At 40.0% G+C, this 27,846-nt stretch overlaps 1 protein-coding gene across 4 annotated transcripts in view; it reads left to right on the top strand.

Moving 5' to 3' along the window:
- Positions 1–27,846, top strand: part of LOC140490231 (trans-2,3-enoyl-CoA reductase-like) — a 175,493-nt gene that overhangs the window by 42,841 nt on the left and 104,806 nt on the right. The gene's annotated exons all lie outside the window — the stretch shown is intronic.

Raw genomic sequence — 27,846 nt, 5'->3', positions numbered from 1 at the left:
CTCTAAACCCCAATATTCATTTGCCTTCATAAACACTTCATTCTGCACTAGAGTACAATTCTTTTCAACTTAATTTGTTTTCAGCTTTTCTAATCTTTCTGTCACCATGGACATTTGACAATTTTTTGCCACTCATTTAATATATCCCTCCTTTGCAGAGCTTCTACTTCCTACCGAAAACTTCCCTTCTCACTTACTGCAGGTATCATTGGCAAATTTAACTACCACAGATTTGTTCCCTTTATTTAAATCATTGATAAAAACTGAAAGTATTTGCAGCCCAGGAATGATCCGTGCAGCATTCCATTAGTTAGTTTTCCAATTCCTTATTCACATGACTATGATAACCCTTACAATCACTGTTTCCCAAACTATTCCAATCATGACCTTATTTGGTAGGTGAGAATTCCCAAGACACAAAACCCTTGTGAATGGGGAACCAAGATGGCAGGAGGTTATTCCACATTTAAATCAATTTATTCCCATTTGATCTCTGTTCTTTGATACCCTTATCAATATGATCTCAGCCTTCAAAATTTCAATTGACCAAGCATTCGCATTCTTTTGGAGGAAGGCAAATTTACAGGTTTTCCAGAAACTTTGGGTGAATATTTACTTCCTAATTTAGTTCCTAAAATGCCTTCGTTATAATTGTCTGATAATACTCAGGAGAATAAATCCTTTGCATCTAACCTGTAAAGTCCAAATAGAATCATAGAGTTATAGAGATGTACAGCATGGAAACAGACCCTTCGGTCCAACTTGTCCATGCTGACCAGATATTCCAATCCAATTTTGTCCCACCTGCCGGTACTCAGCCCATATCCCTCCAAACCCTTCCTATTCATATACTCATCCAGATGCTTTTGAAATATTGCAATTGTACTAGCTTCCACCACTTCCTCTGGCAGCTCATTCCATACACGTACCACCCTCTGTGTGAAAAAGATGCCCCTTAGGTCTCTTTTATATCTTTCCCCTCTCACCCTAAACCTATGCCCTCTAGTTCCGGACTCCCCCACCCCAGGGAAGAGACTTTGTCTATTTATCCTATCCATGCCCTTCATGATTTTATAAACCTCTATAAGGTCACCCCTCAGCCTCCGATGCTCCAGGGAAGACATCCCCAGCCGATTCAATCTCTCCAACCCTGGCAACATCCTTTTAAATCTTTTCTGAACCCCTTCAGGTTTCACAACATCTTTCCAATAGGAAGAAGAACAGAATTGCACACAATATTCCAAAAGTGGCCTAACCAACGTCCGATACAGCTGCAACATGACCTCCCAACTCCTGTATTCAGTACTCTCACCAATAAAGGAAAGCATACCAAATGCCTACTTCACTATCTTATCTACCTGTGACTCCACTTGCAAGGAGCTATGAACCTTCACTCCAAGATCTCTGTTCAGCAATACTCCATAGGACCATACCATTAAGTGTACAAGTCCTGCTAAGATTTGCTTTCCCAAAATGCAGCACCTCCCATTTATCTAAATTAATCTCCATCTGCCACTTCTCTGCCCATTGACCCATCTGCTCAGGATCCCGTTGTAATCTGAGGTAACCTTCTTCACTGTCCACTAAACCTCCAATTTTGGTGTCATCTGCAAATTTACTAACTGTACCTCTTATGGTCATATCCAAATCATTCACATAAATGATGAAAAGTAATGGACCCAGCACTGATCCTTGTGGCACTCCACTGGTCACAGGCCTCCAGTCTGTAAAACAACCCTCCACTATCACCCTCTGTCCTCTACCTTTGAGTTGTGTATCCAAATGACTAGTTCTCCCTGTATTCCATGAGATTGAATCCTGCTAACCAGTCTCCCATTGGGAACCTTGTCAAACACCTTATGAAGTCCATATAGATCACGTCTATGACTCTGAATTCATCAATCCTCTTTGTTACTTCTTCAAAAAACTCAATCAAGTTTGTGAGACATGATTTCCCATGCACAAAGCCATGTTGACTTTCCCTAAGCAGCCCTTGCCTTTCCAAATATGTGTACATCCTATCCCTCAGGATTCCCTCTAACATCTTGCCCACAAATATCTCAGCGAGGGACCCAGCAATCACTTCCCTAGCTTCCCATAAAGTTCTCCAGTACCCCTGATCAGGTCCTGGGAATTAATCCACTTTTACGTGTTTCAAAACATTCAGCACTTCCTCCTCTGTAATATGAACATTTTTCACAATGTCACCATCTATTTCCCTACATTCTATATCTTCCATGTCCTTTTCCACAGTAAACACTGATGCAAAATACCCGTTTAGTATCTCCCCAATCTCCTGTGGGTCTACACAAAGGCCGCCTTGCTTACCTTTTGCTTATCTTATCTTTATTCTCTCCCTGGTTACCATTCTGTCCTTAATGTATTTGTAAAAACCCTTTGGATTCTCCTTAACTCTATTTGCCAAAGCTATCTCATGTTCCCCTTTTGCCCTCCTGATTTCCCTCTTAAGTATTCTCCTACTGCCTTTATACTTTTCTAAGGATTCACTCAATCTAGCCTGTCTATTACTGACATATGCTTCGTTTTCTTTCTTAACCAAACCTTCAATTTCTTTAATCATCCAGCATTCTCTACCCTTACTAACCTTCCCTTTCATCCTGTTTCTGGATTCTCGTTATCTCTTTCTGAAGGCTTCCCATTTTCCAGCCGTCCCTTTACCTGTGACCATCAGTCCCCTGTCAGCTTTTGAAAGCTCTTCCCTAATGCCATCAAGATTGGCCTTACTCCAATTTAAAACTTCAACTTTTAGATCTGGTCTATCCTTTTCCGTCACTATTTTAAATCTAATAGAATTATGGTCACTGGCCCCAATGTGCTCTCCCACTGACACCTCAGTCACCTGCCCTGCATTATTTTCCAAGAGTAGGTCAAGTTTTGCACCTTCTCCAGTAAGTACATCCACATATTGAATCAGAATTTTTTTTTTGTGTACACTTACCAAATTCCTTTCCATCTAAATCCTTAACACCAGAGCAGTCCCAGTCTGTGTTGAAAATTAAAATCCCCGACCATAACCATCCTATTATTTTTCGGTTAGATGAATGTTGTTAATGCAAGGGAATACCAATCAGTTCCATTAAATGTGTCAATATACTTTAACCCTTGAAGGCATTGTACACTTCTGGAGAAAGTACATTTGTATCTCTTTAAGGCTAATGTTTTCAGCACTTGAGTCCCAAAACTGAATGTAATAATTGTCTTCAGGTGAAGGATCAATTCTTCACTTTTTTGCATTCCAATACATTTGGCATCACACTTAGCTATTTTATTACTTTTTGAATGTACATGCTATGTTTTAATGATTTGTACACATTAGTGTGGATCACTGTGGTCCTCCACATCTCCATCATTCATTATTAAGAATATATTGACCTGGATCTTTCCTGAAGCAAAATTCTACTGTCAGATTTAAGGGATGCTGTGGCATAGAGGTAATGTTACTGGGCTAATCATCCATAAACCCAGGCTAATGTTCTGTGGAATGGGTTCCAATCCTATCAAGGGAAATGATGAAGTTCATATTCAATAAATATCTACAATTTAAAAAAAGCTATCTTAATGGGACCATATGACCATTGTTTTAAAAATTTGATTTGCTAATGTTCTTTGGGGAAGGAAATCTTTCCTCCTTCCTTAGCCTGGCCTATATGTGACCCACAGCAATATGGTTTGCTCTTAACTCCCCTCCGGCCAATTAGAGATGGTCAAGAAATACTGAGCTGGCCTGTGATGCCCACATCCAATTTTTTTAAATGAAAAGATAAAATTGAAATGTTAGTGAGAGAGTGAGTTATTATTATTATTGGTATTAACTGCTGAATGCCTGGTGATAGTGTCACATAGCATATTGATGTGCATGTTCAGTGTGAAGACTGGACTGTGTGTAATGGGTCCTTGCACTTTTCATTTTATGGACAGATGAACAGGAAGGATGAAGTTAAGTAAATGTTTCTCTTTTTAGATGCCTCACCACTTGCCACTCAACCACTGTAGTATCGAAGTTCTTTAGGATTCTGTTATCTCAGTCAGAGTCACACTTTGTGATGGACTTTGAAGTCTCCAATCCTTGCTGCCCTTAGTTTTTCTCCCAAGTGTTTTTCAACATAGAGGAGTTGAAGGTGAGGGTGAGGAGGAGGTGTTCAGTGATCAGGAGTCAGAGTTCCTCTGCCCAAATTTGAATCAATGTTCAGCACTCCTGGGATACCGTTCACTTGACTATGTACCATTGCATGACCACTTCTACTGAGATATATCTGGAATATTGACTGGAAGGTAAGATTATGTATGTATATTAATATCAGGATTGTTTAACTGGACTATGGGGCAGGCAATTTTGGCACAAATGCCGAGACATAACTTAGAAAGACTGTATCAATAGGGGTGGGTGTGCCAGTCTTGTTTCTGTCCCTTAGAGCAAGACTGGTTTCATTCAATTTGCCTTAACTTGGTACACCCTTGTGGCTTGCAAAGCAGTTTCACATGGCAGTTATGTGCCAAATACATTCCTTTGTTTGGCCAACTATTTTTTTTTTGCAAATATATGAAGTAAGAGCAGGAGTAGGGCATTTGGTCTTTTTAGCCAGCCCCACCATTCATGATTGAACTGACTGTGGCCTCAAACTTCACATTCCTGCCTACCCCTAATAACTATTGACTTCTTATTAGTCAAGAATCTATCTTCCTCCATCTTAAAAATATTCAATTACATGTCTTCACCACTCTATGGGGGAGAGTTCCTTGAATTTATTTTCTCAACTCTCTGAGAAAATAAAAATTCTCCTCATTTCTGTCTTAAATGGGAGATATCATGTTTTTAAAGGGTGCCCCCAGTGCTAGTCCCCTCCACATGGAAAAATATTCTTTGAGCATCCACATCGACAAGTCATCTCAGGGTCTTGCATGTTTCAGTAAAATTTCCTAAAGTCCAATGGATGCAGGCTCCCCTTGTCCAACCTTTTCTCATAATACCTCCTATCAATACATAGGTAGCCACGATGTGGAGGTGCTGGTGTTGGACTGGGGTGGACAAAGTTAAAAATCACACAACACCAGGTTATAGTCTAACAAGTTTATTTGGAGGCACTAGCTTTCAGAGCACTGCTCCTTCACCAGGTAGCAATGGTGCAGGATCATATAACACAGAATTTATAGCAAAAGATCTCAGTGTTGTGTAATGAAACAATATATTGACCAAACCTAGATTCTAAAAGATGAAAGACTTAACAGCAAACTAGGTTTGTTCAATATCTTGTTTCAGTTACATGACACTGAGATCTTTTGCTATAAATTCTGTGTATTATGACCCTGCTCCACAGCTACCTAGTGAAGGAGCAGTGCTCCGAAAGCTAATACTTCCAAATAAACCTGTTGGACTATAACCTGGTGTTGTATGATTTTTAACTCAAAACATAGGTATCTGTTGAATAAACCTGCTGTTAACTACTGTTTTGGAATTCAATCTGTTTTTCAATAAGAAGACCAAAACTATACCCTATACTTGAGACATGACCTCACCAACACTCTATTCAACTATAGCAAACTATCTCAACTTTTATATACCAATCCCCTCACAATAAAGGTAACAATGTAATCTTCTAAATCACTAGCTGTATCTGCCTACTAACATCTTGTGAACTACATGCCTTGACACTGAGGCCTCTTTGTATCTCAGAGTTCGACAATCTCTCTCCATTTAAATAATACACTGTTTTTCCAATTTTCTTCCCAAAGTAGACCAGTTCACATTTTCCCACATTATACTGACATTGTACTACCTGGTCAGGTCCACGCCCCCCAACATCCTACCCTCCCCTCCTGACACCTTCCTCTGCCACAGCAGGAATTGCAAAACCTATGTCCATAGCTCCCCCCTCACCTCCATCCGAGGCCCCAAAGGAGCCTTCCACATCCATCAGAGTTTCACCTGCACATCCACCAATGTCATTTATTGTATCCGTTGCTCCCAATGTGGTCTCCTCTATGTTGGGGAGACCAGATGCCTTCTCGTAGAGCGCTTTAGGGAACATCTCTGGGACACCTGCACAAATCAACCCCACTGCCCCATGGCCCAACATTTCAACTCCCCCTCCCACTCTGCCGAGAACATGCCTCGGAACACTTCAACCCCAGGGCATCAATGTGGACTTCACCAGTTTCCTCATTTCCCCTCCCCCCACCTTACCCCAGTTCCAACCTCCCAGCTCAACACCATCCTCATGACTTGTCCTACCTGCTAATCTTCCTTTCCACTTATTGGCTCCACCAGCCTCTCTGCACTATCACTTTCATCCCCACCTCCATCCACCTATTGTACTCTTAGCTACCTTCTCCCCAGCCCCAACCCCTTCCCATTTATCTCTCCACCCCAGAGGCTCCCTGCCTTCATTCCTTTTGAAGGGCGTTGGACCGAAACGTCAATTTTCCTGCTCCTTGGATGCTGCCTGACCACATAATTGTCCATTCATTTAAATGATCTATCTTCCTTTGCCACCTCTTTATGTCAGCTTTTCAGCTGACCTTCTTGCCTATCTTCGTAACATCAGCATATTTAGCAACCATACATCTGATCCATTTATCCAAGCCATTTCTATAGACTAAATAATTGTGGTCTCAACATCAATATATTTTGTCTATTATTCACCATTTTCAAACAGAAAAGAACACATTTAATCCCAACCTCTGCTTCCTAATTATCAAGACATCCTGTATCCATGCTAAAATGACATTACCCTTATTTGGAGCTCTTATTCTGTGTATTAACCTTTAAAGTGACACTTTGTCAAATGTCTTCTGGAAAACTAAGTGTAGAATAACCATTGGTTCCCCTTTAACTGCACTTCTTGTTATTTTCCCAAAGAATTCTAATAAATGAATCAAACATGATTTTCCTTTCACAAAACCATTGTTGTTTCTACAAGATTACAAAGTGCTCTGTTACAATATCCTTCAAAACAGATTCCAGCATTTATTTTATGATTGATGTTAGACTAACCAGCCTTTAATTTTTTTGTTCCTATTCCTCCTTCTTTCTTGAATAAAGGAGTCACATTAGCTATTTTTCTATCTGATAGGATTGTTCTAAAAACTAGGATATTTTGGAAGATTAAAATTAACACATCTACTATCTCAGCAGCCACCTTTCTTAACATGCTAGAATGAAGTCTGTCAGGATCTTTTTGAGGAAACTTTTTCTGTAGATGCTTTGTGATATCCCTTGAAGATATAGGGTACCTCTTTAAATTTCTCCTTTTCTGTCATCTGAATTCTCTCAATCCTTTTCCAACAAATCTTAGGTGTTCCACATTCTTGATATCCACAATAAAGTATAACATGTAAGTTTGGACACAACATATTCGAGTTGAGACCTATTCTGTTCTTTGTATAGTTTCAGCATAGCTTTCTTATTTTTGTGTTATTATGTCTCCCTTGGAGTCAGCTATCTGGGGAATGCTGCAGGGTGTTGATGCACAATTCCCATCAATGCTGCAGAAAATCTTTCTGGCCATTGGAAAATCCAGGCCAATGTTATTTCCTTTTTAATCCTTTATCCCATTGTCTCATTTTCCTTTTCTTTACCTTTTCTCTCATTTTCCTTTTTTTAAATTTTTTAACCAATGCATGCTGTTGTAGCTTTGTATTAACTGTTATTTTTTGTGTCATATTTTCGCTGTCTTTTGTCTGCTTATCTCGCTGTAGGTAGGAGTAATATTTACAAAACTGCCATCTGGTTGTTTGAAATACTGGTTCTCCTGTCTTGCTTTTCAACTAGAGAAGTGACAAACAATTTAAGATTACTGTGGTCACAGGATAAGTACAAGATCAATCTCTTATGTTTTTCTTTGTAACAAACAGTAACAGGTTATCTACTGATAACAGCCCCTACAAGGAATGTTCAAGTGAATGAATAATTTTGTTTTCTGTGTATTGTAGTTAAATAGTACAAATATAGAATATACAAGGAAGCAGGAAAACAGTAAATGGGGAGCTAATATCATATTAACAGTTTGTTGCTTGCTGTTTAGAAATGAAATGTTATAATTGTACTTGGTTGGGCAAAATTAGCGAAATACACACTGAAAGAAATATTTATTGATTGAATCAGGTATTGAGATTGTGATCTAAAACAGGTACAACTGTTCTAATTGTCTTCCCATTAAGAATTTAACTGATGAGTATCCATTCTTCAAAGATGTTGCTCTGTGGAGCTAATTCCTCATCTAGACTCATATGCAGGTGTAACTTTTCTTTCATACCTGCTGTTTCTGCCTCTCTGTTCAGCTGATGGTGAAGTGGGGAGCTTGTTAACGAGCTAATGTTTGTCTCCAAAGTGAAAGTATTGAAGTCCTCATTATCTAATACTAATTCTCCCAATCCTAAAGGATTTCGATCTGTGTTGCAAAGATAACTTTCAGTGTTGTGATCACTGAGCTTGCTGTGGTTCAATGAAGTCTTGTCTCTTCAATCTAGCTTGAATAATCTAGCTTGACTGAGACAAAATACATTTTCTCTTTAAATTAAACATATCCGTTGCTAGCCTTTCCCATGTCTACTCCGGACGTCTTGATGAAATATTTAGGCAAGTGTTTATGTAAAGCTCACAGATGGCATGACAAAATGTAATCCTTTAAGTCTTCCAAAATTTTGTCCATCATGCTGATTATCGCCATCTTGCTCTGTACTTTGTGATTCCCAGATTTCCACCGTGAGATGTCTGTAGAATTTCCCTGTGCATCTGCTTTCCATTGCCCTCTGTGAATCAGCGCCAGAGAACACAATGTCTGTACTGTTACTCCAATCGTTTTCTTTTTTATCCCTCATTCAGTTTAACACTGCAGCATAAAGTTGTATCAGGTTACAAACAGAGCTGCCTCAGATCCACGACTGACCTTTGGATATTACCTGTACTGGTACTGGATAGTTGGCCAAGCTTCAGTCAGTCACTTGGGTCTATCCTTCTTCTTTGAGCTAAGAGCTCAGGATCCTGCTTAGACTACTCTGTTGATGTCCTTAAAAACATTTATTTTTATGTATTTTCTGTTAATCTTCCAGAAAGTTTGACTCCTGCCCAAAGCCCTTGTGTTTGAGATTGTCCATCCAATGTATAGATGAGATACATCTGTCTTATTGTCCTCCCTTCTGTCTTTAATTTAGTAGTCTTGATAAACATGAAGTTATCAAGCAGCTGTTTAGCAGCCTTTGTAATCACATGCATCCTTAATAAGCAGTTTATGGTTCTACATTGTACAGTAGGCCTGGCCGTGGAAAATGCAGGGATAGGGTGGGATGCTCTTCAGAGGGATGGTGTGGACTTGATGGGCTGAATGGCCTGTTTCCACACTGTAGGGATTTTATGAGTGACATTTTACTTCTTTTTACTTGATGAAATAATGTCAGATTTGGCACCCTTCAAAACCTGGTAGCACAAGCAACTGCCTGGTGTTTGTATATCATTGAGCCGCCCCAACTAAATCAAAAGTGTATCTCTTCAGCCTAAGCCTGATACTTTGTATGTGGCCAGTAGTTTTTAAGGTTTCTCTAAATTGCAGTGACTGACTGAAGCTTGGCCAACTATCCAGTAACTTAAACAAAGGCATATGCTTCAATTTGATTTTGAATTTTAGTCTCATGAGGTAGTCTATGAAACTTTGATATCCTCATTAATCTGCTAATGTTTTTTTTCAATGCTTGGGCAGCTCCTTTCTGTCGCTGTGAAATTCTGCACTGTGATATAAACAGGTTTTCATGTCCTGTCAGTTTGCACGTAGATAAGGGCTGTTATTTTTGTAATTGATTCACCCACAGCTGCCCTCGTGAATAAACTCAGGTTACAGTGTGTTAGAACATCAGTAGAAAGTATCATCTCTTCAATCTTTACAAAAGTTACAGTCTGTTTCTGACTCAAGTACCATTGCTGGCCTCTTTTCTTACGGTTTGAGTAAGACAGCAGAGTTAGCGATATACTTTCCTACTTATTCACAATGCCTAAGAAGCAGTGTACATCATCTTCAATGCTGAAAATGTATTCATGTCCTCTGTCCTCTTTGGATCCAGCGTAATGCCTTGTTCTTGTTCAGTGTTCTAGAAATGTAATCACCATTTAAGGAGATTAGCATTTGTCATTGAAAATAAGTATTGCATTCTGTAGTGCCTTTAATATGTTCCTGACCCCTCTGGTCATGTTCCTTCTTTGTTTTACCTTGCACTAGGATATCACCCAAATTTTCAAATGTTCTAGGTTTCTCTTTCAAGATTCCATGCAATGCCTGTTGTAAAATCTCTACTGTAGAGAAATGTGTAATGGTAGACAGTTGAAGCAATACTGACCCAGGGTCACCGGACTCAAAATATTGACTTTGTTTTCTCTCCAGACCTACTGAGTTTCTGCAACAACTTCTGCTTTTCTTTAGTTCAGATCTCCTGCATGTGCAGATCTTTATTTTGTTTAACTGCTCCAGTGGTGTCCCAAATGTAATCAGTAATCCAGACTCTTGTTTTAAGAGTCACTGTCAGCACTGACAATGTCCAGTTTTGTGAAGAAAGTGTGTTTTGCTAATTTTTCCAAGCAATAATCCAAGGATGAAATAGAGTGGATTTCTCTTCCAACTCCTTCATTTAACAGAATGAGATCCACACACAATCTTAGTTCTCATTTGTCTTTGGAATAATTAATAGTGTTGTGCACCCTTTTCAGTTCTATCACTTGTTGATATGACATCTTTTCAATGATGCTGCATAACAAAAATTTTATTTTTTCCATCAAAGGATTAGGAATTTTCCTGCAAGTAGATAGGCTCAGCATTTTCTTAGGGTAATGTAATACTCCTGGTTCAACTTGCCTGAACCAACAATCTGAGGAAACTCTTCCCAAAATTCACATTGGTCTTAATTCTGACGTATTGAAACCCACCCCTCTAAGACACCAAGACAAATACTAATCACTATGTCACAGCATGGTGGCATAGTGATTAGCACTGCTGGGTTTGATTCCACTCTTGGGTGACTGTCTGTGTGGAGTTTGCATGATTTTTACCCCATGTCTTTGTGGAATTCCTCTGGTTGATCCAGTTTCTTCCCATAGTCCAATCATGTGCAGGTTAGGTGGACTGGCCATGCTAAATTGTCCAGTTAGGTGGGTTAGCTACGGTCAAAAGTCCCATGTGGGGTTACAGGGATAGGGTAGGTCTGGGTGAGATGCTCTTTGGAGGGTTGGTGCAGACTTGATGGGCTTAATGGCCTCTTTCTACACGGTAGGAGTTCTATGATTTCTGCTCAATGATGAGATATTCTTGTTCATCAGTAAATATAATATTTCTCTGATATTTTGTCCTCTGTGACAACAAGGTTTAATAGCGATTTATCTTGAAGACCTGTGTCTTCTGAAGCTTGGATACCCAAACGTATGAACAAAGAACAAGAGTAGTTCCCTTAGTCTTTCCAGCCTGCTCCACCATTCAGTAAGATCATAGAATTTAGAATTGAATTAGGTTTTATTGTCACATGTACTCAAAGGAGAGATACAGGAGTTCCATTGAAACATTTACAATCACACCATTATCTTAGGTACGAAATCTTAGAAGAAAAAGGAGAAAAATAAAGAAATAAGTTAAAAGTTCAACATTTCAGCTCTGGCCAATATAAAATAGTACATAAGAAGTAAGGGTGAACTTCCAAATTACAGTCCTCCTTCAGCTGTAGGCCTGAAGCTGCTCCATGCTGGGCTTTTCCCAGGAGGGCTCGATCTCTTGATCCCTGTGCCTTAACTCTACATCCCCACTTACCAAAATCATTCCCTTGGTAATCAAGAATCTATTTACCTCTGCCTTCAAAATATTTAAAGCTTTTGTATTCACTGCATTTTGAGGAAGAAAATTCCAAAGACACTCAAATCTCTGAGAAAATGTTCTTTTTCTCTCAGTCTGTCTTAAATGAGTGCCCCCTTTTTAAAAACTATGACTCCCGCTTCTATACTCCTCCATAAGAGAGACTACTCTTTCCATGTCCACGCTGTCAAATCCCCTCAGAATCTTTTATGTTTGAAGTAAGTCACCTCTGGCACTTCAACTCCAAAGGGCATAGGCCTAGCCTGTCCAGCATAATCTCAAAATGCAAGCTGCTGATTCCAGGTACAAGTTTAGTAAGCATTCTTGGAACTTCTTCCAATGCATTACATTGTTCCATAACCATATTCCAGATGTGGCCTCACCAATGCTCTGCACAACTGAAATATAACCTCTTTATTCTAGTACCTAGAAGGGCTTATGCCCGAAACTCTGATTCTCCTGCTCCTAGGATACTGCCTGACTGGCTGTGCTTTTCTAGCACCATGCTCTTTGACTCTGATTCTGGATTAGTGGTGCTGGAAGAGCATAGCAGTTCAGGCAGCATCCAAGTAGCTTCGAAATCGACGTTTCGGGCAAAAGCCCGACTCTGATCTCCAGCATCTGCGGTATCATTATCATTCACATCGAACTCTTGATATTACAATCCTCTCCCTCTCATGGTTTTAATGCCTGAAAATGTCATGAGTGAAATATATTTTGTTAAGTAGGGATCAAGTCCTTTGCAGGAAAGGTGGGAAAATGGAAGTTGAGATCTGTTTCAGCCATGATTTAATGAAATGGCAGGTTGGTGAATGGTTTACTTCCATTTCTACTGTTTTACATATTCCTGGTGCTTGATGGTTTTAGCTAATCTAGGAATGCTCCTGCACCATCTGCTGCTGAGATATAACTAAAAGAGGTAGAACTCTTTTTGATTCATATCTTCAGATATATCTTTAGAGACTCGGATTATATCCGGAATGTCAAACTAAGTAACCTGAGAAGTGCTGAACAGAAAAAGGGGAGGAGAATGTTTTGTTGAAAGTTGTTGAATAATGTGCTTGTTGGATTCATGCTTTGTCTCCTTTGAGGTAGGATAAGTGGGACTTATCCCTGAAAAAGTCTTCAAATAAAAATGATATTTAATAATTTCTAGGTAAGATGGATACAAATAGACTTTTTGGAAGTATTAAAAGTTGAATGTTGTTATCAGTGTTGAGAAATAAAGGTGAAATACAGTATCCTGTAGGCACTTAGGCAGTTAAGAAGGTATGTATGGAACAAAAACTGAAACTTGTCCTAACTTCGTAATTTATTTGTTATTATAATTTATGCAATTAAAATAGTCTTACACCAACTTACATTTTTGTAAATACATATAATAATAAAATACTGTTACTGTTAAAAGGAGGCTGCTTTAAGCTAAAGTTCCCAAATTGTTTTAATATATAACATGTTCCTTATTTTTGTAGGTGTTATCACCTGATTTAGAAAATGAGTGCAGCCATTGACACCCAATTCAAACTATGAATAAAAACTATGCAAAAAGTGACTTGAATTGAATGATCTTTCAACATTTTCACAATATCAGCTGCAATGCTGCCAACGTTTCAATAGTCCCTCGATATGTGGAAGTTACTTCATACTTGTGATTCACATGGGGAATTCAAACATGAATAAATCTAAGTTTAAGAGTCCCATGTGCATTGTATTTTAAAAGCAGGATGAGCAAGTGTTGTCATCATTACAACAGCTGTTTGTCTTGTGTTCAGCATAAACCTCTGCCAGCATTGGTGAGATCAGAATTTTGTCTTTGGTAGGACTTTTGGAGTGGCCCGGGGGCATTAATATCTTGTTAACCCTCCGTTACAAAATACATCGAAGTGACAATGCTCTGTATTTATACAAAATCCAGTTAATATACATATTGTGTGAAAAATGTTACGAGTAAGTTCCATTGTCACGTATAAAGCATGCATCTTATATTCAACAACGAAAATAGATAGCCCTTCATTTCAAGAATTTCAATTTAACCTGGAAAAATAAGAAGTTAAAGGCACTGACTACATCCCTGAATCTAATCGTTTTTCACATGACTACATTTATTTTGCCCCCATGTCCGCATGAACAGAGGTTTGCAAAGTGACAAAACTGTCAGGGGCTTCATCTCTATTTTCTGATTTAGGTCATTTTCAGGGGTTTATGGCCTGCACAACATATTTCCAGAGCCTCCCAATCCAGCCGTGCTCTCCTCTCCAGTGAAAAATGCACTAAAGTGGATCCAGCAATTGAGCAACTGTCCAGCAGTTGCACTGCACCTGCATACTGCCATCCACTGTGCCTGATGACATCCTGGGGCAGTGAGGCAGGAAGATCAACTCCAACTTGCCTCCAGCCACTGACTTCAGTCACCCCGTTCTGTTGTTGCTATATATAATGGGTGCTGACCGCACTGTGCACAGGTCAGCAACATTTTGCAGCCACTATCTGTGTCCTGTCAATTTCTGTGGTTGATGTCGCAGCCTACTTCTGAGCATGTACTAGCTACATTTCTGCATTCAGAATAATCTCTCGGTTTACACATTTGTACTTGAAACATTCAAATTAAATGTTATTGTTTTCAGAAACCGACTTCACTTAACCCCCCCACACTGCCACCTAACTGTGGTAGTGCTTATATTTTTCCCAGCACCCATGTCATGTGTGGGACACAGTGAAATACAACAGGTGTACAAAACTTTATTCAATATCCACCCCAGGAAGAAAGGAAACACCCAAGTGGGCAGTGACAGGAAGTGGCCTTCTCAGAGGGCAATGCTGCATGTTCAAACAGTGAAGGGGAGGACAGGGATTAAATCAAAAGAGAGTTGGAGGGGGAAATAATGCAGTCCACTCCCTGCGGTGCCCATCTTTCCCTGAAACTCTCAAGGGTGTTAGTAGACACCATGTGCTCCTTCTCTGGGGACACCCGGGCTCTGACATAACTGCCCTAATGACGCCCTCCATGGCACACTGTCTGGACCTGTTGATGGCCAGTTTGGCCAAGCCCTGGAGCAGACCCATGAGAAGGTCCTCTGACCTGCCCTCCCTCCTCTGCACTGGGTGCCCAAAGATCAGGAATGTGAGACTGAAGTGTAACCAAAAAACAGAGGAGAAGGTTTTTAAGAAAATCATAAATCAACTGCAAGCACCCTCACCCGCATATATACATGTTTCGTGGACTCCACAGCACCACAGAACAAGCAGTTGGGCTGGGAGTTTGTGAACCACCACAATCTGCGGTTGCAGGGGACCTCTGTGGGCAGCACCCTCCACCCCAGATTCCCAAAAGAAAGGGGGAGGACCCCTGCATAGAGAGCCCTCCATTGAAGAAACTGACTTCATTCTGTCTAACATGTTCCATCAAGCATAAATATGCATTTAAAACATAAGATGGGGTTTACTCACTAGGAGTGGAATTAAATGTGGTCTGGGGGTCTGCTTAATTGTGAGGGAAGGCTCAAGGTGGAGAACTTCTTGCCTAGCTGACTTCCCTGATTTAAGTAAAGGTTGGGAAGTTTGAGTTTGGCCTCCCCATCCCTCAGCCAATTGTAGCCCTTAATTGATAAATTGAGGGCCATTTCTGGGTTTGAACATATTGCTACTAATATTCTAGCACTTGTGGGAGGTAGTCCATGGCCTATGTCCATGCATTTGTGAGCCCGTGGTCTTCCTGATTGAAAGCCTATATCTCATGGATACTCTGTGGGCTGAAAATCTTTACCCATCTCTCCCTCATTGCCCCTACATATTGAGCCTCACTTTTCTCTTGAGCCTGCTTTGCTGTCTCCAATGAATCTACCCACAACATATCTCTATTCTGGATCTCCAGTGCTGCTGTCTTCAATCACATGCTTGCTGCATTCCCAGCTTGGCCCACTCTCCTTAGTAGCGCTGCTTGGACTGAAGCGCTACCAGCCCTGTGCCTGGCAAGTCTTGAAGGCAAGAACCGTGCCTCAAAGGCAAGAATGCCAACTGCAGGCAAAGTAAGTGCCTGAGATGCAATCTCATTGGGACATGCGGAAATGGCTGTGAAAGTGTTGGTTTCTCAACTATTCGAGTCATAGAATCATACAGCACAGAAACAGACCATATGGTTCAACTTGCCTGTGCCAAACAGGGAACACAGTGGCCATTAAATTCAACACATGGCTTCATTAAGAAAGCCTATTAATTTTGCTTAATTTATTGCCTGAATTTCCAGCTCCTACTTTCTCACCTGCTCAGTGTACTGTATATAAATTGTATTTTTGCTTCTGGTTTTACATTCCCCAGTCTTATAATACTTTCTTTAATGTTGTTTCAAAATTGGGGTGATATGCAGTTGCAATGATAACATTAAAACTGAAGTATGATCACTGTAAAGATTGGGGACAGAGAATTTTACATGAACAATCGAATTTTCTGAGTGTTAATAACACACAGTACAGTGTCACTTAGGCCTGGAACAAAATTGGGTCAATTTTTAATATATTTACCTGTCAAACTGCCAGAGACACTGCAGACAAATAGATTTATTGGTGATCACTGTTGCCCTATCAAGTCAATTTGGCTGTATTGCAGAAAAATGAGTGCAAAATTGAAACGTGGTTGTTCAAGATTTCTTGTTAACGAGTTTTGAGAAGATTTGTAGCTCAGGATGAGGTGTGGATGTAGGTTTGCTCGCTGAGCTGGAAGGTTCATTTTCAGGCGTTTCGTCACCAGGTACTCGGTAACATCATCATTGAGACTCTGGATGAAGCATTGGTGGTATGGCCTGCTTTCTGTTTATGTGTTTAGGTTTCTTTGGTGATGTCATTTCCAGTGGTGACATCATTTCCTGTGGTGACATCATTTCCTGTTCTTTTTCTCAGGGGTTGGTAAATGGGATCCAAGTCGATGTGTTAGTTGATAAAGTTCCGATTGGAATACCATGCTGCTAGGAATTCTCATGCATGTCGCTGTTTGGCTTATCTGAGAATGGATGTGTCGTCCCAGTCGAAGTGATGTCCTTCCTCATCTGTCTGTAAAGAAAGTGGCATCCCAAACACTACATTGAACAAACAGGCAGAAAACTAGCCACCAGGACACATGAACATCAACTAGCCGCAAAAAGACACGATCCACTCTCACTAATATCCTTACCATAGATGAGGAAGGACACCACTTCAACTGGGACAACACGTCCATCCTAGGACAAGCCAAATAGCGCCATGCACGAGAATTACCAGAAGTGTGGCATTCCAACTGGAACTCTATCAACAAACACATTGACTTGGATCCCAATTACCATCCCCTGAGAAAAAGAATTGGAAATGACATCACAGCAGGAAATGACATCACCAACCCAAGGAAACCTAAACACATAAAGCAGACCATACCATCAATGGTTCATCTGGAGGCTCACTGATGTTACCTGATATGACGAAATGTCTGAAAATGAACCTTTCCAGCTCAATAAGCAAACCTACATCCAGAACCTCAACCTGAGCTACAAATCTTCTCAAAACTCACTAACACCTATGAGCACAATATACTAAAACTGGCCAGAAATGGGAGAGCAATGCCATCCGACAGAGTACCACTCGTGAACAGCTGTACTTCCTGCACAAATGTCTAAAGAAACAGGTACCACCTAATGTCTTCAATACAAACCTCCCCTTAACACCCCACTAGCCAAAAGAATAGCAGAACAAAATGGCCACAGAATGCTTCAAGAACTGATAAATGATGGCCAGAACAATCAGGAAATTTCACGTCAAAAATCTTTACTCACCAATGCAACAGACCATAAATGGACAGACACAGTACGACTAGCCATAGACATTAGACAGTGACAAACACAGAAAATGAAAGAAAACTAGACCAGCAGAAAAAAAGAGACAAACTTACACAAAATAACAACACTGACAACACAGAAGAATGAATAAAAAAACTTATCTGACTGACCCTTAACAGACACTGAAAAAGCCATCTTAGTAATAAGATTAAATTACAACTTGCAGAATGCAGACAAGAAAGATTTCTTAGCAGCATTAGAAACAACACTGAAAGACAAGCAACTCACAGGAGAAACACAACAAACCATCAGACAAAGATTAAGCAGGAAAAATGAAGGAAACACACTCAATACACAAGAAAGGAAAGACTACCAGAACTTGTTATTCTACCTGCAGACAAAGGATGTTTGACAGTCATTTTAAATCAGAGACTGCATTGAGAAAGCGAATGCACTACTTGCAGATACCAACACTTATCAACAAGTGGCAATAGACCTGATCACACAACTAGAGAACTGCATCATAGCCCTATTCAAAAAACTTCAGAGATCTGCAGAAGTAAATAAGACTGACGTCCAGAAAATGAAACCAGATGGATCCAACACACCACATTTCGACAGATTACCCAAAATTCACAAGCCCAGGAGCCCCCCTCAGACCCGTAGTCCCGCTACCTGGAACACCAACTTAAAGATTGGCCAAGGAACTACGCCAAAGACTAAAACACTGCGTAGAAGACTCACGCCACTCCATCCATTCTACCCAAGAATTCCTGAAGACCATCAAAGACACCAAGATTGAAGGGGATGGAATAATGGTATCCTTTGATGTAACAGCCCTGTTCACATCCATCAACATCAACCTGGTCATGGAAACACTGACTACACTATTAGAATAACCAAAGATACATACACCAAACACCACCAACTTCATCAGCAAAGACAGTATTGTCAAGCTACTGGGCCTATGCCTTATCACTCACTTCAACATCAACAACAAAACCTACAGACAAACCAACAGAACACCCATAGGATCTCTGATATCAGGGTTCTTACCAGAGGTAGTAATGCAGAGACTCAAACAAACAGCTCTTCTGAATATGCAACCCAAACTTTGGGTCTGCCACATGTATAACACCTTTGTCATCACTAAATGAAACAAATTAGAAGAAACCTTCTAGACCACCATTAATACTCTTAATACACTAAAGAGGAGGAAAACAACAGCAAACTGCCATTCCTAGATGTCACAGTAGAGCGAACAACCAATGGGGAACTTCAAACCAGCGTCTACAGGAAAATAACATATATGGACCAAAACCTGAACTACAGAAATGCACAAATGAAGCTGCATTAGAACATTATTTCAATGAGCCACCACACACTGCAGCACAGAGGAACTACAAAGAGCAGAGGCAAATCACCTAATCAAAAAGAACGGGTACCAAATGAACATAGTCCGCAGATTTCTCAGCAACAAACCCAAACAAGCAAACAAACATGTCCAGAAACCCTAGCTACTGTCCCCTAAATCAAAGACATCTTGGAAATGACTGCCAGACTACTCGGACATCTTAGCATCATGGTAGTCCACAAACCCACAAATACACTAAAACAGCGGCTAATGAACTTGAAAGACCCTATACAGAGAATAATAAAAACTAATATCATTTACAAAATACCTTGCAAGGATTGTAACAAACACTACATTGGACAAACAGGCAGAAAACTAGCCACCAGGATACATGAACATCAATTAGCCATCAAAAGACATGACCCACTCTCACTAGTATTCTGACATACAGATGAGGAAGGACACCACTTTGACTGGAACAACACATCCATCCTGGGACAAGCCAAACAGAGACATGCACGAGAATTCCAAGAAGCATGGCATTCAAACAGGAACTCTATCAACAAACACATTGACTTAGATCCTATTTACAGGCCCCTGAGAAAAAGAACAGGAAATGGTGTCACCACAGGAAATGACATTGCCAACCTAAGGAAACATTAACACATAAATAGAAAGAGGGCTATACCACCAGTGCTTCGTCCAAAGGCTCTCTGATGACGTTACCTGGTATGGTGATGAAACGTCTGAAAACGATTCATCCAGCTAAGCGAGTAAATCTACATCCATTTGTTTTTAGGTATGTCTCCAGAAAAAAAAATTGTTCTGCCTGCCTTAAAGCTGTTGCAGAACCTCCCAACAATTAAAAATTAGGGAATGCGGTGCAAATACTGACTTATAACAGATATTGGACTTGGTGCTATCTTGATAAAGGGGATCTGTGTGCATGCATCCTATGATCTTTATGGGATATTGGACTATAATTCAGCCTTCAGCTAATGATTTGAAAACATCAGTTCAAATCCCACCATGGCAGCTTGAAATCTTATATATAACAAAGTTGGTATTAATAAAGTATTAACAACTATACCACCACCAGATTGTTGCAACAATGCAGTGGATACCCTAATGACTTCCAGGGAAATAAATAAATATGCTGCCCTTAGCTGATCTGATCTTTATGGGACTCCATAGCCATAACATCGATTGCAACAACCCTCTGAAATTGCCAAGCAAGGCATTCACATATCAAGAAGGTGACTCATCAGCAAATAAGAATAGAAAGTGCTCCTATTTCAGTTCTTCAGCAGTGGCAGTGCTTTGTTTTTATATGGTGTGGAGGTGCCGGTGTTGGAGTGGAGGCAACAAGGTCAGAAGTCAAACAGCGCACAGGGGTGGCATGGTGGCTCAGTGGTTAGCACTGCATCCCCAGGGACCCAGGTTCGATTCCAACCTTGGCTGACAGTCTGTATGGAGTTTACACATTCTCCTTGTGTCTGCATGGGTTTTCTCCCACAATCTAAAGATGTGCTGGTTAGGTGAATTGGCCTTGCTAAGTTGTCAAAAGTGTTCAGGGATATATAGGTTAGGTGCATTAGTCATGGGTAAATATTGGAGTAATAGGATAGGGGAATGGGTCTGGGTGGTTTACACTTCAGGGGGTCGGTGTGGACTTGTTGGGCAAAATGGCCTTTTCTACACTGTTGGGATTATATGAGGTTACAATCCAAAAGGTTTATTTCACCTGACAAAGGGACAGTGCTCTGAAAACTTGTGATTTCAAAGAAACCTGTTAGACTATAAGCTGGTGTTGTGCGACCTCTGACATTTTTTTTATCATCACTCCCTGAAAGGCAATTACAGATGGCCAATATATACTGGCCCTGTTAGTAATGCCTACATCACATGAGTTATATTTTTAAATGTGCAGAGTAGTCCAAGTTCATTATCTGAAGACTTAGGTTCTTGGCCTCTCAGATCTTCTGTCATTGTTCAATGTCTCGCAACTGAGAGCAAATAACTTTGAAAAGGTTCTGCCCACTTCTAACAATCACAAAACATTTTCCTTTTATGAGATCAGGATGTTTGCCAATCTAATACTGGGTGCTGGTATGTGCAGTTAATAAAGATAAGAGAGAATCCTGCTCAATGCAAGAAGTAATTTAATAGGACACACAGTAACATTTGATATTGGTACCAGGATCAATCCCATGCTTTCTTCATGGGGTTTTAACCCATCTCACTATCTTGGCGTTGTACCGTTAAAAAAGAGAATTGACACTACAGGTTTGTAGGTCCACTCCCTCCACTCCTCCACCTTCTCCACTTTTCAAACTGCCAGCCGCACTCAACAAATGCTGCCAAACTTTGAATGGCACAACCCCTCACAAATACTGGCACAGAAGCTCCTGGAGAAATGAGCTCACATTTCAAAAACCCATTGGCATTGGGCATTGTTAGTAGTCAGGAGGAGATAATGCTTTAGATGAAAAATATACTTTGGTTGGTCTTATAATCTTTTGCAGCAGAATTTCACTATAGATTAATATGATGTATTAATTATTACTGAATCAGCGCAAAATGTTCAACTGAAGCAATAAATATGAGCTGTAATGGACTAACTAGAGACCAGCCACAAATCACCATATATTTTTGTGCACTGAATGTGTGCTGTTCAAATTAAATTCCTTTTGTCTCTGTAGGTCATGAAGCTAACATATATATTCTCCTATTGGGACTGGCAATAACAATCTTTTAACCACAGAGGTGCTTTAATATTCTTTATTTTCAAAACTGTATACTCTATTTTATGAACTAGCTACACACATTAAAGGAAAACACAATACAACTGGATAATATGCACAAATCAATGGACTTGATAAATCAGCCATTTCAAAATAAGTGCCACCAGACTTGAAATAGAGTCATAGAGTCCTACAGCATAGGCCCTTTGGCCCAAACTAGTGCATGCCAACCAAAATGTCCCTGCACACTAGCCCTATTTCTCTGCACTTAGCCATATCCTTCTAAACTTTTCCTATCCATATATTTGTCCTAAATGCCTTTTAAATGTTGCTAATGTACCCGCCTCAATGACTTCCACTTGCAGCTCATTCTATATGTGTACCACCCTCTGTGTAAAAGAAATCGCCACTCAGGTTCCCTTTTATTCTTTCCCCTCTAACCTTAAACTGATGCTCTCTAATCCTTGATTCCCAAATGCTGGGAAAAAGACTGAGTGCATTCACCCTATCCATGCCTCTCATGATCTTGTACACCTCTATAAAATCCTCCCAAATGTCACCTATGCTCTTAAGAAAATTGTCATAGTTTGTTCAACCTCTCCCTATAGCTAAGATTATTGATGCTAATTCCATTTTCTCCCCACAGAAGCTGTCAGATACCTATTTAGTTTCTCCACCAATTTCTTTTGTTCCATCTTGGTTCACTTAATGCCCTTTCTGGACAGCATTCTGTCTGCTTAGAAGCATTAATTTGAAACGTGGACTATACGAGTCCACCGGTCAAAGAGATATACAGCACGGAAACAGACCCTTCAGTCCAACTCGCCCATGCTGACCCGATATCCTAAATTAAACCAATCCCGTTAGCCAGCACTCAGTCGTATATCTCTAAATTCTTCCTATTCATATACCCATCCAGATGCCTTTTAAATGTTGTAATTGTACCAGCCTTCACCACTTCCTCTAGCAGCTCATTCCATTCATGCACCACCCTTTGCATGAAAATTTTGCCCTTTAGGTCCCTTTTAAAATTTTTCCCCTCTCACCCTAAACCTATGCCCTCCACGTTTGGACTCTCCTACTCCAAGGAAAAGACCTTGTTTACCCTATCCATCCCCTCATGATTTCATAAACCTGTATAAGGTCAGCACTCAGCCTTTAATGCTCCAGGGAAAATGGCCCTAGCCTATTCAGCTCCTCCCTGTAGCTCAAACTCTCCAACCCTGGCAACATCTTTGTAACCTCTTTTCTGAACCATTTCAAGTTTCACAACAACCTTCTGGTTACCATTCTAAAGCACTCACAAGCTGTTTCAACTGCACTAGGAACTCTCGAACTAGCTCTGTTTTAAACAGTGGGCTTTAACTTTCAGGGGAGGTGTTCTTTGCTTTTCTCCTTTTGGTAAAAAGTAATAGGAAGCTCTATGGATTGCTTTGGAAGTGTTCAGGTGATTTGCTAGATTAGGTAGGAACTGACTGCTCTTCCAGTTTTGGAGGGCAGAGGATTTTGTCATCTGCTCACACACAGGACTGTAATTGCTCTGGTAATTGAAGTGTTTTGGTCAGTGATCAGCCTGTCAGAAACACATAGCAGAGACTGCAGAGATGAACTTCTCTTTGCAGGGGGAGACGTGTAGGGATTTCTGAGGAAGGTTGTGTCCACCAAGGTCTTTCAGGAAACTCTTCTCCAAACTTCACTTCATTCGTGAACAATGCCTTGAAATGCTGGAGATTCACCAAGGTGATGGTCACAGGACAATGTTTGAATAGGACCTTCAATCCCATAGCAGAGTGAGATGGTTTTACTCATGAAATGGGCATCAACACTGAAAGCAAGTTAGGAGTTCAGAAGGTATATACACAATAACACATTAAGAACACTGAAAGTGAGAGTGAGATTGATGGAATGGGCAGCAGATGCTGTCTTCCGTATAGTTCAGGTGACGCAGATGTATTTAGCCCATTGGCTTCACTCTACATACTACAATGCTACATGACTTTATCTTGCAAGAGTAAGGGAGCAATATCAATGACTGAGTTGCACAGTATTTGCACAGTGTGCATGGCATTACTGATTAACTGGAGGACTGAGCAGATTGTGAGACATTGATGTGAGATTCATCTGCTTAAAAAGATCTGTAGGGATGAGGTGAAGGATGTGAACATTCTGCCAGAATCCTTACTATTGAGGATTGCTGCAGGGTGATCGATGAGGGAGCAGTGCATTGGAAAGTGTCTGAAGTTGGTACGGTGCTGAGTAGAAGATATCCTTCAGAAAATACATTGACTGGTTTTGTCCACCTGTGTAAGGGAATTGGAATCCTTACAGCACTGTTATCATATCCTTGGAGTCGGATGCAAGGACATGATCTCCCTTGCCAATTAATCTCATTCCCTTTGGAAGTCTTCAAGGGCCCTTGCAGAAACATAACCCATTGCCGCAACTATGAGTTTCAGCGTGATCAGTTATTTTTCCCCTGTTGTTTCTTTAACTTGTTTTTACTAGCAGTCAATTGCAGTCCTGGCAGTCAGCAATAGTTTCTCCCTATTCAGTACACCCCTCCTTTAAGACAGTCAGCCTGCCTTTAAGAGCTGCAGGGTAGCTAGAATATTGAATTACACGCAAACTGCTCATCATTCAGCCAGCCAGCTACCTGGAACATGCTTGACTGAAAATGACAGTCAGACAAATGAAGCAGCAGGAAAAGTTTGCTAGACAGGACGGGATGCAGACAGTTCACAAATCATGGCCCCCCACACCAGAAAAACGAGGACACGTTTAAACTTCTTTTGTAAACCCATCAAATTCTAATTGCAGCCTAAATCTCACCAACTTCCAGTTGTAATGCACAGATTATGCACAGATAATCCATTCAAATGGCCAAACACATCCCACACCATTTTGTGACTTATTTAAAAATAATGAAATACAATTAACTTTAATACAAAGGCAAGAATTGATTTTTTTTAACTTTACACTGACAACTGTCAACCTTTGTCCAATTATTCCCTCTTATTTAACCACACTTTATCTAAACATTACATTTAATCTTGTCTTATATCATTATGGCACAACGTAAGAACCAATAATCTTTAAAGCTTTATTGACTAACTTAAGATACTTGGTCTTTAGGGTTGAGATAAAAATGGACTGGAGCAGTTAAGAGTGACCATCAAAATCACTAGACCCTATAGCCAAATTCTCAGGAATACACAAAGGGAATGTGTAATGGCTAGGCATGACTACCCCGACTCCACCCCCTCCCCAGAAAAGGCTATTCAAGAGGTAATGACAGGGATATTAAAATTCATAATTTGAAATATAAAGCTCATAATGAAATATTTAAATGCCTGAAGGGACACAACTTCTCGACAGGAGGGATATTTAGAACAAAGACTTAACTACTGTGTGCAAAGAGGAAGAATGGTTCCCCCACTCTGCTTCCCACCGATGACTATATCAAAAAGCATAACAGGGATACTGTGATAATGGAACATCAATACTCCTTTTGTAAAATTGAATTGATCCTGTTGTGGGCCAATAATCAGGTTTTTCACATATCAGTCCCACCTCCTGGGAGTAGCCATGATACAAGCTGTGATAATTTGCTACAAATATAATAAAGGCATTCGGAAATGTGCAGTAATATCAAGAAGGATAAAAGGGCTGTCTCTCTCTCTCTCTCTCTCTGGAAAAAAAAAGTGATCAGCCCTGGGTGAATACTGTCTGTGAATCAACATCTTTGAAGACACGGAAAACTGCTGTACAACTGTCACCAGAAGAATTGCATCTGAAACACAACACAGAAGAATCAACACATTTCTTTCATCAAAGTATCATGAATGTTTTTATTGCAATGCCTATTCCTGTCAGCTTGCATGTTATTCTGTTTACTTAAATGTCAATACATGCTGTGGAATTTGGGAATTTTTAAACCTTTTAAAATAATTTTATTCAATGCCTGAGTGTGTTTTAATAAGCTAACTCCTTTCATTCTAATTAACTCAAAGATATTCATGTGGCATTTTCCTCGTTTTAATACACATTCAAATGCATATAAAAGTGGGAACTGTAGTGATTGGAATGAGGTTAACCAGGTGGACCCATAGAATATGAGCTTCCTGATTGAGGGCGTTAACCTGGTTCAATCCAGGAGCCCTGGCTGACAGATATAAACAAGAGTTTCAGAGATACTGTTCACTTTCGGAGGCAACTCTGAGCTAGCTGAGTTAGTGCCATGTGCGTGTAAATAAAGGGTGACATGATGACAGGATATTAGCCTTTGTGCAGTTATTTCAAGAACAACCACGCTTCTAAAGAATTCAAACTCTGTAATAGCAACCTCAGGAAAGAGAGAGGGGGATTTACTCACTACTCTGTATTTGGTCATAACACTGTGAGCAATGTCTCAAGAGATCATAACATATATTTTATTCTTTAAGAATAGAAATATTGGTTTATTTTAAGCAGTAAAAATGCAGTAGTGAATGTATTGTTTCCTATAGGACCTTATGAAGAATTTCATAACTTTCAACATCTGAATCAGTTGACATTAATATCGAAGCATGGAAAAACAAAGAAAACGAGTAGATCATCCCACTTTTCAAGCCTGCTCCACGATTCAATGTATCAAAAACTGTAACAAAATATTACCTCAGCTGGCTTTCAAAGGACACAAGGACAATCAGAATATTTAAGGGAACACTAGTGTGGTAATAATTGTGCCCTTTCAATATATGTGCTAGCTAAAAATATGTAATGGTGCTGAATGTCCTGAGCAGTTCTGTCATAATGTCACAATAGCACAGCAGGCGTGCAATAGAATAGTCAGAAAATAGACCAGGATTTTGATGCACCAGGTTCTGACCTTGGATGTACCTTGTGAATGTTGAGGCGCCTGTCTATTATGAGGCTTATGATGCAAAGAGTGTGAGACTAGAAACAAGGCAAAATCACAATATCGACATTGATTTTCAGTCATCCTTCAGTCATTCTTGCATCTGAATCACCCTGAGGGAAAGGGACTCGGCTCTGGATGCACCCAGCATCTCCAGAGGATACATCACTTTCATAATGACCTTACCTTTATTGGTGTTTAATAAAATGGCCCTGTTTGCTGTTGACTGCAAGTCCCAGTGTTTAGACCTATTTGCCATTTTTCAGATATGTAGTTGCTTGAGCTTGTACACAGCATTCAGGTCCAGGCTGATAAGTGACAAGCAATGACCATTTTCACCTCACTCTCCATGGCTTTAGTGCAACAGGAGCTTTTTAAACAATATGCTCTCACGATGTCAAAAGCAGTCACTTTTATTTCACATATTAAATTTAACCATATTTTCATGTATATGCCAAGATCACAATGAGTGGTCCTGGCAGAAATCAAACTGAAAATCATTGATTATTTTACTTGTGACTAAGTGCTGTTGATAACAGTGTCAGTGACACATTTAATGATTTGAGTAGGTTGATGAGATGCCACTTTGGCAGATTGGAATTGCCCTACTTTTTGTGGAAACACAAAAGTACTGGTCGATTTTTCACTTTTTCAAGTGCATACGAGTGCTGAAGCTGCACAAGAACAACATATACAGGGACGTGGACAGTCAGAACCATGGGTGTACAACGTCGCAGTTATCAAGTCCTATACTGCCACATTGTTTGCTCTATCCTGCACAAGAAACCACTTGTTACTGAAGACTGGGATTTATGATGATAAAGATGACAGAAGGAGGCTGAGTTGGATGTGTGTGTGTCAGTGACATCTAGAAGAAGGTGTGTAATTGTACATGTATGTAAACAAATACAATGAATTTATACTAACCCTAAATATTCTAAGAAGGACTACTTGTAGATATTATGCCAGCATAAATACTTGAAACACTTTGAAATTGAATACTTTAAATTCAATATCTTGACATGCAACTTCAATTCAACTCTTTATTCCTTGTGAAGTATACAACTGGGGAATGTTACCACAACTGTACAGATCGGTGAGACCACATATGGAGTGCTATGAGCAGTTTCTATTTCAGAAAAGATATTTCATTTAAGGCAGCTCTGGGTGGGTTCACTAGGATGATCTATGTTATGGAGGGATTGTCTTGTGAA

Source organism: Chiloscyllium punctatum, chromosome 2 (assembly GCF_047496795.1).
Source record: "Chiloscyllium punctatum isolate Juve2018m chromosome 2, sChiPun1.3, whole genome shotgun sequence".
NCBI classification, from domain to species: Eukaryota; Metazoa; Chordata; class Chondrichthyes; order Orectolobiformes; family Hemiscylliidae; genus Chiloscyllium; species Chiloscyllium punctatum.
The sequence above is the reverse complement of the archived record's forward strand: the minus strand, read 5'-3'. Positions and strand labels throughout refer to the sequence as shown.